This window comes from Bos mutus, chromosome 29 (genome assembly GCF_027580195.1).
Source record: "Bos mutus isolate GX-2022 chromosome 29, NWIPB_WYAK_1.1, whole genome shotgun sequence".
In the NCBI taxonomy this organism is placed as follows: domain Eukaryota; kingdom Metazoa; phylum Chordata; class Mammalia; order Artiodactyla; family Bovidae; genus Bos; species Bos mutus.
In genome coordinates, this window is record NC_091645.1 from 1,356,602 (window position 1) to 1,366,838 (window position 10,237).

Below are 10,237 nucleotides of genomic sequence, written 5' to 3' on the forward strand. Positions count from 1 at the left end.
TGTTTGGTTGCTAAGTCGTGACTGACTCTTGGTGACCCCATGGACTGCAGCACACCAGGCTTCCCTGTCCTTCACTATCTGCCTGAGTTTGCTCAAACTCATGTCCATTGATTTAGTGATGTCTTCCAACCATCTCATTCTGTCTCCCCCTTCTCCTGCCTTCAATCTTTCCCAGCATCAGGATCTTTTCCAATGAGTTGGCTCTTCCCATCAGGTGGCCAAAGTATTGGAGCTTCAGCTTCAGCATCAGTCCTTCTAACGAATATTCAGGACTGGTCTCCTTTAGGATGGACTGGTTGGATCTCCTTGCAGCCCAAGGGACTCTCAAGAGTCTTCTCCAACACCACAGTTCAAAAGCATCAATTCTTCGGCGCTCAGCTTTCTTTACGGTCCAACTCTCACATCCACACATGACCACTGGAAAAACCATAGCTTTGACGAGATGGATCTTTGTTGGAAAAGTGATGTCTGCTCTTTAATACACTGTCTAGGTTTCTCAGTTTTTCTTCCATAGTTAAAAAAAAAAAGGCACCAAAAGATAGTCAGCATTCTAGCTTTTGTTAGACCTGATGGTGCGACATTAACTCAAAGAAGTCACTCCGCACATCTCCGCCCTTGCCCCTGAGCACAGGAGTGACACAGAAATGGTCTCCTGCTTGGGCAGCACTAAGCTTCCTAAGAAAGGTAACTGGCACCTAAAACACATGGAGTCCTCTTTAACTAATGACACAGACGACCAGCACTTCAAGAGAATTTAAGAACTAATTGGACCATGAATTGAGACCTGTTAAAAGCTTCCTTAAAGCAGTTTCTGAGCCTGAGTCTGAGGGTGTTGCTAGTTTTTCAACCCTTCGGCTCCTTGAAACTCTCTCCCAGCATTAAATCAGGCCACCGTAGAGTGAAGATTTAATATTATAGTTTTTGCTCTAATGGAGAGAGTCATGTAAAGGACTATAATTTGAAATAATAAATTCATTTTGTTTCACTGGGAGGAAAAGTTCATTTTTCCAGGCGAATAACTTATGCTTCCCTTAATTATAAAGAGAAATTTAATAACAGAATGAGTTTTCTGCCTTTTCATAGCTGCCAGGAAACTCACAGTATAAAGCACAAAGGCAGTAACTGATGGATCTCAGAAGCTGGAAAATTTATATAGCTGCTGTTTCAAGTACCTTTTATTCTTACTTTAAAAAAAAATGACCTGTTTTATATGCCTTACTATAATAAGTTATCCTTGGACATTTTTAAAGTGTTAGGTTGAACCATCTGAAGTTGCCAATAGTCAATCAATTTTAGCTTTCAGAAGGAGCAATCCCAATCCCAATATAAATCAGAAGTAAATATTTCGCATGTACATGCACAGGGTAAATGGCAGTGGGATGATATATGCTTTTTATTTTTATTCCCTGCTTTTTGTCTTTCCTACATTTTCTATTGCTTCTACTTTACTCAACAACACTGTTGTTTCTCTTTACTTCTGTCATAGATTGTGCCTTAATACCCTGTGCCTACGGTCCTGCATTTGTTACCCTGCACTTACTATCCACATTGACTGCCCTGCACTTATTACTTCGTGTTGCACTTTTTTAAAAGAAAAAAGCCTATGTACCTCTTCTGTGAATTTCTTGAGAGTTAATACACTGTGTCTTATTTACCTTATAATCACTGTACCTGTACCTGGCACATAGGAGGGATTCAACAAATGTTTTACCAGTTGAATGAATAAATGTATCCATGTCTGGCTTAACTAAATTAGAACACAATTCATATATAGTTTTTTCAAGTAATTGATTTTTTTCTAAAAATAACTGAATAAAATTTCATAATGACTTCTCGTATTTTACGTCTTCTATTAATGTGCTAACCTTTGGATGACATACATTCTTATATTATATTCAGGTGACATTTACATTTCTTTTCAGCTTATTCTGACCCAGTAGTAGCTTTTAGCATTGCCTGACTATAGCTCTAAGATCATACTTGGGTGTTTTCCAGATTTCTTGAATTGAATAGAGGCCATGTTCAATGGATGTCCTTGACTCCTGTCCTTCTTGGCTTTGGGTTGTTTCTTTTAATGAACCTAGGATCTATCCTAATTCTACAGTAGATAACCTTGAGGGTATTGTGACTCAGAGCTTTCCTCTGTGTTTTACATTAGTCAGCTTGTATAGTTTACAGCTTCTCTTTAAGAATGACCAGTTTCAGATCATAATGAGGCCCTGGGTCTGAAATGTATCAATATCTCCACTATCCCATGTACATGGAGGTGATAGGCTGTGATAAAATCTGATGCTTCTCAAAATTTAATGTGCATGCAAGTTATCTGGGAAATATGGATTCTGACTCAGTTGCTCTGGAGGGGGAATGAGGTTCTGCTTTCTAACAAAGTGCTGTTGGTCTGAGCCCACAGTTTGAATAGGCAGACTATAAACCCTTTTGTATACTCCTTGGTATACATAAGGAGAAGGAAATGGCAACCCACTCCAGTACTCTTGCCTGGAGAATCCCATGGATGGAGGAGCCTGGTGGGCTACAGTCCACGGGGTCTCAAAGAGTCGGACACGACTGAGCAAATCCTTAGTCCTTAGTATACATAAGAACTCCAACTGGGAGTTGGAAGAAGGCTCACGTCTAGTAAATACAAAAGTTCCATACACCAGTGGCATTACATCTAAGCTCTGCTCCAGTTTAGCCAAAGTTTTGGGGGGTCCTTCATTCCCCCATCCTTCTAAATGCCCTCTGCATCTCAGCAGCTGAGGGTCCTCACTGTGGCTTTCCACCTGCGCATCTGTAGCCTTTCTTTATGCAAACAGTCCAGTCAATCCAAGTTCCCACTTGAAGCTGATCTGAAGAACTGACGCTCAGTAACGTGTCAGTACACAACACTGGTGATTTCAGCTTGAAAACCAACGTCTTTGGTTTGTACCCTTGCTCTGCCTTCACCGGTTATGAATCTCAGCAAGTCATTTAGTGCCTGTGGTAGGTCAAATAACGCCTCCCAAAGATGTCCACTTCCTGACCCTGGAACCCTTGACTTTTACCTTGAAGGGCAAAAGGGACTTGGCAGAGGTGATTACATTAGGGTCTTGAGATAGGGAGATGACACTGATGATCTCGGTGTGCCCAGTGTAATCACAGGAACCCTTTGTGAGAGTGTGGCTTGAAAATAAAGTGGGAGAAGGCAATGTGGAGATGGAAACAGAGATGGGAGTGGTGCAGCCATAAGCCGAGAAGTCTTTAGAACCTGGAAGGGAAAAGGGAAAGACTCCCTTGGAGCCTCCAGAAAGAACCAGCCCTTCGGACTGATTTTAGTCTCATAAAGCTAACTTTAGATTTCTGGCTTCCAGAATTGTAGGAAAATAAATTGCATTGTTTTAAGCCCCTAGTTGTCGTTTAGTCACTAAGTCATGTCTGACTCTTTGCAAGTAGCCCACAAAGCTCCTCTGTCCATGAGGTTCTGCAGGTAAAGATTGCAGTGGGTTGCCATTTCCTGCTCCAGGGAATCTTCCTGACCCAGGGATCAAATTTGCATCTCCTACATTGGCAGGTGAATTCTTTACCATGGAGCCACCAAGGAACCCTTTGAGGCACTAGACCTGTGGTAATTTCTAAGAGCAGCATTGGGAACTTAATACAGTTTCTGTTTCTTAGTTTGTAAGATGAGGCTATTGACAGCAAGTCTAATAGAAGCGCTGGTGTGAGTTTTTTAGAAGGATGCCTTCCTAACTGAGGACACCTGAACCGAATGCTCCTTGTTGATGGAAGCAGTACTCTGAGAAGAGGGTAACAGATTTAAAAGAAAAAATAAATCTCAGTTGAGACTTTATTTTGTGTCAGGCACTAAGTTTCTGTTCTGAAAGAACTCACAATGAGCTGGGCATAGACATAGAGCCATCACAGGAACATGGGTAAAGTTTCTAAAATACTAGAAGAGTCTTTTAGTAGGAGCAAGCATAGCCAGTGTTACAGTGTTATTGCCTTCCTTGGTGGCTCAGCAGTGAAAAAAAAAATCAGCCTGCAATACAGGAGACTTGGGTTCAGTCCCTCAGTCCAGAAGATCTGCTGGAGGAAGGCGTGGCAACCCATCCTGGTATTCTTGCCTGGGAAATCCCATGGACAGAGGGCTACCTTCCATAGAGTTGCAAAGAGTTGGAATGACTGAAGCAACTTAGCACGCACGCATACGTGGTGCTACTAACAACTTTAAAGCGCCTATTGCTATGCCTTGTACGTTTCCTTAAAGATGCCTGTCCATCATAGTGTTATATGAGCCTGTAGGGGACAGCTAATTCTGCTTGAGGATGGTGCAGTATCTACTTTTATGTATCAATTTGACCCAACCATAGGGTGCTCAGATAGATGTTTGGATGGCATCACTGACTCAATGGGCATGAGTTTCAGTAAACTCCAGGAGTTGGTGATGGACAGGGAGGCCTGGCTTGCTGCAGTCCATGGGGTCGTGAAGAGTCAGACACGACTGAATGACTGAACGACTGAACTGAAGTGCACTGAAGTATTTTGAATGTGTCCACGAAGATGTTTTAGGATGAGTTTAACACTTCAATTAATAGATTGAGTAAAGCAGATTGCCCTCACTATGTGGATGGACCCTATCCAATTAACTGAAGGCTAGAATAGAACAAAAAAGGGGGCCTTCCCCAGGATAAGGCGGAATTCCTCCTCTTTGACAGCTTTGAGCTGGAACCCTGATCTTTTTTCTCGCCCTCTTGCTGTCTGAGACATTGATTCAAGCCTGCTGGCCTTTAGGCTAGAACTACACCATCATCTCTCCGGGTCTCCAGCTACTGACTGTAAACCTTGAACTCTTCAGTCTCCATAGTTGCATGAACTGATTTCTCATAATCAGTCAATCTCTCTCTATCTCTGTCTCTATATACACATCCTATTGGTCCTTTTTTTTTTTTTTTCTGGAAACTCTAATACAGATGTGTATCTGGAAAGGCTTCACAGAGGAGGTCACTTTTTTCAGAGAGATGTTGATACCATAGGTGGTCTATTTCTAAATATTAACTTCATAATTATAAATTGTCAACTCCTCTTCCGTTCATCCATATCAATAAGCATTTAGGGTTGAGATGAATTTAGTGAATGCTTCCTGTGTTCCAGGCACTCAGGTAGGCACAGAGTTTGGGTCAAAGAAGACCTCAGCCCTGTCCCTACAGTGAGGGAGTGAGGCTCGAAGGCTAAACATGGCAAGGCAGTATTGTGTGTACACATGGTCTTTGAAAGTGGCAGTCCCATTCTTACAAAGAAAAACATGCTGCCCAGTTAAGGTTGCCAGGTAACATACTGCGTGGTTCATGCAATCATTTGTTATTCATCCGAATTTCAGGTTTAGCTGGGCATTGTGCATTTTTAATTGCTGTATCTGGCAACTCAATGTCCAGTTCTCCCCCTATATGCAGAGTAGTGCAGAGATTGGGAAAACATAGCTTTCCTTTGGGCTTAGAAAGAAGATGCCCTTCTCTTCTCTTCTAGATTGCTGCATTCAGCCCTGCCCCCTCTGCCTGGTACTTTCACCGCAGACATTGTCCTTCACACTTGCTGACAGAACAAATTCCCGTCTATGATCTTTCAGCAATGGCGGTGGGAAGTCCCACGGGACATGGAAGTGCCCGGCACTCTGCCGCTGGGAGTGGAGAGGCCCTGCCTGCCCTGACTGTAATTCTGCTTTCCCCAAAGCCCTGCCTGCCTGCACCTCGCTACTGAAGGCACTTTTAGTTAGTTAAGGTCAGGGCCAGGCTGGGAAAGATGCAGTCGCTCCTCAGCAGAGGTGGAAAGCAGGGGATCTGGAATCACCCAGCCGGCATTTGAATCCTTACGCTGTCACTTCTTGCTCTATGAACCTGCGCAGGTGACTTAACCTTCCTAAGCCTCGGTTTCTTCAGTGACAACGTGGGGACCACCTCTCTGCTGTGAGGATAAAACACACTGATGTCCATAAGGACCATGCCTGGTATGTAAGGCATCCATGTGTGTGCTCAGTCATGTTTGACTCTATGCAGCCTCATGGACTGTAGCCCTCCAAGGTTCCCTGTCCATGGAATTTTCCAGGCAAGAATCCTGGAAAAGTTTGCCACTTCCTACTCCAGGGGATCTTTCTGACCCAGGGGTCAGACTGTGTCTCTTGGGTCTCCTGCACTGGCAGGCAATTCTTTACCACTAGCACCATCTGGGAAGGATGTGTGCTCAGTAAATTACTAACGCTCTTTTACATCTAGTTTGCTGCTGCTAAGTCGCTTCAGTCGTGTCCGACTCTGTGTGACCCCATAGACAGCAGCCCACCAGGCTCCTCTGTTCTTGGGATTCTCCAGGCAAGAACACTGGAGTGGGTTGCCATTTCCTTCTCCAATGCATGAAAGTGAAAAGTGAAAGTGAAGTCGCTCAGTCATGTCCCACTCTTAGCGACCCCATGGACTGCAGCCTACCAGGCTCCTCCGTCCATGGGATTTTCTAGGCAAGAGTACTGGAGTGGGGTGCCATTGCCTTCTCCGACATCTAGTTTAGTACTAGTTTTTTTTCTGTTTGTTTCAAATATGCTAATGCAAACATTTTTTTTGCACTTCTTTAAGTTTTGAGTTTGTTTCTTTGAATAAATGTTTAAGAGTGGGATTATTAGGTCATATCAGAGTGTAGACACTGAGCAGAGACTATGGAGCAGACCACGTGGGATCAAGTCCCAGCTGTCTTACTTCCTGGCTGTGTGAGTTGAGACAGGTTCCTTCACTTCTCTGTGCTATGGTGTTGAGAACCTAAACTAATGTCAGTTGTTATTTTGACTATATGATGGATCTTAGTACATATGGGTAGGTTATCTTCAAAAATGACAATAGTCTGATGACCTATATTAACTATCCCACCAGCTTTAGAGCAAACCTTATTCTTCTTTGTGTCTATGGTTTTATTAAAAATATTTCCACGTTCTTTCTCTGCTTTCTTTCTCTTATTTTTTTTTATTGTACATTTTACTTGTTTTTCACTGGATCTGTCTTCTCTACCATAAAATTTTCCATTGCTTCAAGGGTAAAAGATTATACTCCATTTAATTCATCTAAATGACTCATTTGGCACTTTGGAAAGCAAATGGGGAAGGTCTTTGGGGAACAGGAAGCCTTTCTTTAAGGCTTATTATTTATGTGTCTTGTGTTCTGGCCGTGCTGGGCTCTGCGGCTGCTCAGAGGCCTCCTCTGGCCGTGGTGTGTGTTCTCCTGCTGCACAGCACAGCTCTAGGCTCAGCAGCTGCACCACAAGGGCTCAGCAGTTGCAGTGCATAGGCTTAGCTGCCCCGTAGCATGTGGGGTCTCCCCAGAACAGGGGTCGAAACCGAGTCCCCTGCATCGGTAGGCAGATTCTCAACCACTGGATCACCAGGGAAGCCTCTTTAGTGTAAAGGATGTAGCACCAGTCATGAGAAATTTGATGGGAAAAGCAGAAACCAGGGATTCTGAGTACAATTGACTTTGAATTTGAGGTAAATTGTTCACATAGCAGAATAGGAGAAAAGTGGGAAAAAATGTCAGATTCAGAATCAAAACATCCTTTTGTTAACTGTATGATCTTTGGCAGGTGGACCAAATGTCTTCTGGTCTAGAGCAAGTCATTCTTAGATAATGTTTTAAAAATTTGCCTACAAACCCATATACTGTCATCTAATCAAGCACTGTGTAGCGAAAACACTTAAAAATCAAGGAAAGAAGGTATTCTCGTAATTTGGGTGATACGGGTGCAAAAGAATAGAAATGGTATTGATTGTTCAGTGACGTGTATTCCTACCCCTGGCGCTAGGGTACCTGCCCTCCTAGGGAGGAGGCATTTTCATTTCTGTGATGAATAGAAATGCATGTCACGATTTTTCCAGGGCTAGTTGAATCCCACTTTTCCTAACCCACAAGCGCTGTGAAAGTAGGCAGGCCTGGGTCTCAGGCTTTGTCCTGACGACGTGGACGTGGCAGGAATGACTGCGGAGCTTCTGTGCAGCTCGTCTCCCGTCACGCCACCCCAGACGTTGCCACCAGATGCTGGGTGACCTTCCACAGGTCCCCCCGCCCACCTTGGCAACATCAGACACGGAGGCATGCTTCTCATTGGTTTATTTCTCCTCATACCCAGTCAGAAGAGCAAGGGTCTGATTTTCATTGGCTCACAGTTTTTATCTGTTCAGGAAGACAGGGTTAATGAAGCATACCATCTCCTGGATGACTTAAGGTACCTGATTCTTAACAGAGTTTTAAGCCCAAACATACTTACTGCCTGAATTTTAAACATATTCACATGCATTTTATTTCTCTTTTCAGAGATAATGTATAATATAATGTCAGGAATAGAAAAATTCCCAAACATAGAGTGCTATCTGTTTTGCCTTTTCACGTTCTTCAAGGTTCAGTTCAGTTCAGTTCAGTTGCTCACTCATGTCCGACTCTTTTCGACCCCATGAATTGCAGCACACCAGGCCTCCCTGTCCATCACCAACTCCCAGAGTTCACTCAAACTCATGTCCATTGAGTCGGTGATGCCATCCAACCATCTCATCCTCTGTTGTCCCCTTCTCCTCCTGCCCCCAATCCCTCCCAGCATCAGAGTCTTTTCCAATGAGTCAACTCTTCGCATCAGGTGGCCAAAGTATTGGAGTTTCAGCTTTAGCATCAGTCCTTCCAATGAACACCCAGGACTGATCTCCTTTAGAATGGACTGGTTGGATCTCCTTGCAGTCCAAGGGACTCTCAAGAGTCTTCCCCAACACCACAGTTCAAAAGCATCAATTCTTGGGTGCTCAGCTTTCTTCACAGTCCAACTCTCACATCCATACATGACCACAGGAAAAACCATAGCCTTGACTAGACGGACCTTTGTTGGCAAAGTAATGTCTCTGCTTTTTAATATGCTATCTAGATTGGTCATAACTTTCCTTCTAAGGAGTAAGCGTATTTTAATTTCATGGCTGTAATCACCATCTGCAGTGATTTTGGAGCCCCCAAAAATAAAGTCTGATACTGTTTCCACTGTTTCCCCATCTATTTCCCATGAAGTGATGGGACCAGATACCATGGTCTTCGTTTTCTGAATGTTGAGCTTTAAGCCAACTTTTTCACTCTCCTCTTTCACTTTCATCAAGAGCCTTTTTAGTTCCTCTTCACTTTCTGCCATAAGGGTGGTGTCATCTGTATATCTGAGGTTATTGATATTTCTCCTGGCAATCTTGATTCTAGCTTGTGCTTTTTCAGCCCAGCGTTTCTCATGATGTACTCTGCATATAAGTTCAATAAGCAGGCTGACAATATACAGTCTTAATGTACTCCTTTTCCTATTTGAAACCAATCTGTTGTTCCATGTCCAGTTCTAACCTTTGCTTCTTGACCTGCATATAGGTTTCTCAAGAGGCAGGTCAGGTGGTCTGGTATTCCCATCTCTTTCAGAATTTTCCACAGTTTATTGTGATCCACACAGTCAAAGGCTTGAGGGTTAGATAACTACAAATGAAATTTAAAGAAATACTCTAAATAAGTATGCTAGCTCTCTAAGATTCAATTTTCTCACTATAACACAGGGTTAATAGTAATCCCTATCCCTACCTGCCAGAGTTGTTATGTCTTAAGAGATATAATGTGTATAAAATAATTTTATAAGCCACTAAACTGTTTATAAACATTAGTTAGTATTTTTATTAGTTTCAAAATCTAAGCATAATTGTACTCAATACTAACATAACCAAAGACAAATATTCAGAAACCGTAAAGGATGAGAACACACGATTCACTAATGTTCACTGAATGCACATAAATTAGTTAATTTAATTATTCATTCTGCTGCTGCTGCTGCTAAGTCACTTCAGTCATGTCCAACTCTGTGCGACCCCACAGACGGCAGCCCACCAGGCTCTCCCATCCCTGGGATTCTAATTTCTTTTTAATTAATCAATTTCTTTTTTATCACTATTAATTCCATTCCTATGTTTTCCTTAAGCCCTGTTTTGTGGTTCTCTTTCTCTAATTCCTTGGGTTGAGCACCTAACTGATCTATTTTCATTCATTATTATTATTTTGTTGTTGGAGTAGAGTTGGCTTAAAATGTCAGTTTCCAGTGTAAAACATAGTGATTCCGTTTTTTTGTGTATTACACTCTCCTTAGCGTTATTGTAAAGTACTGGCTACACCCCTGTGCTGCACGTTACATCCCTGTGTGTCACTTACTTTGCACCTGGTGGTCTTTACCTCTGTCC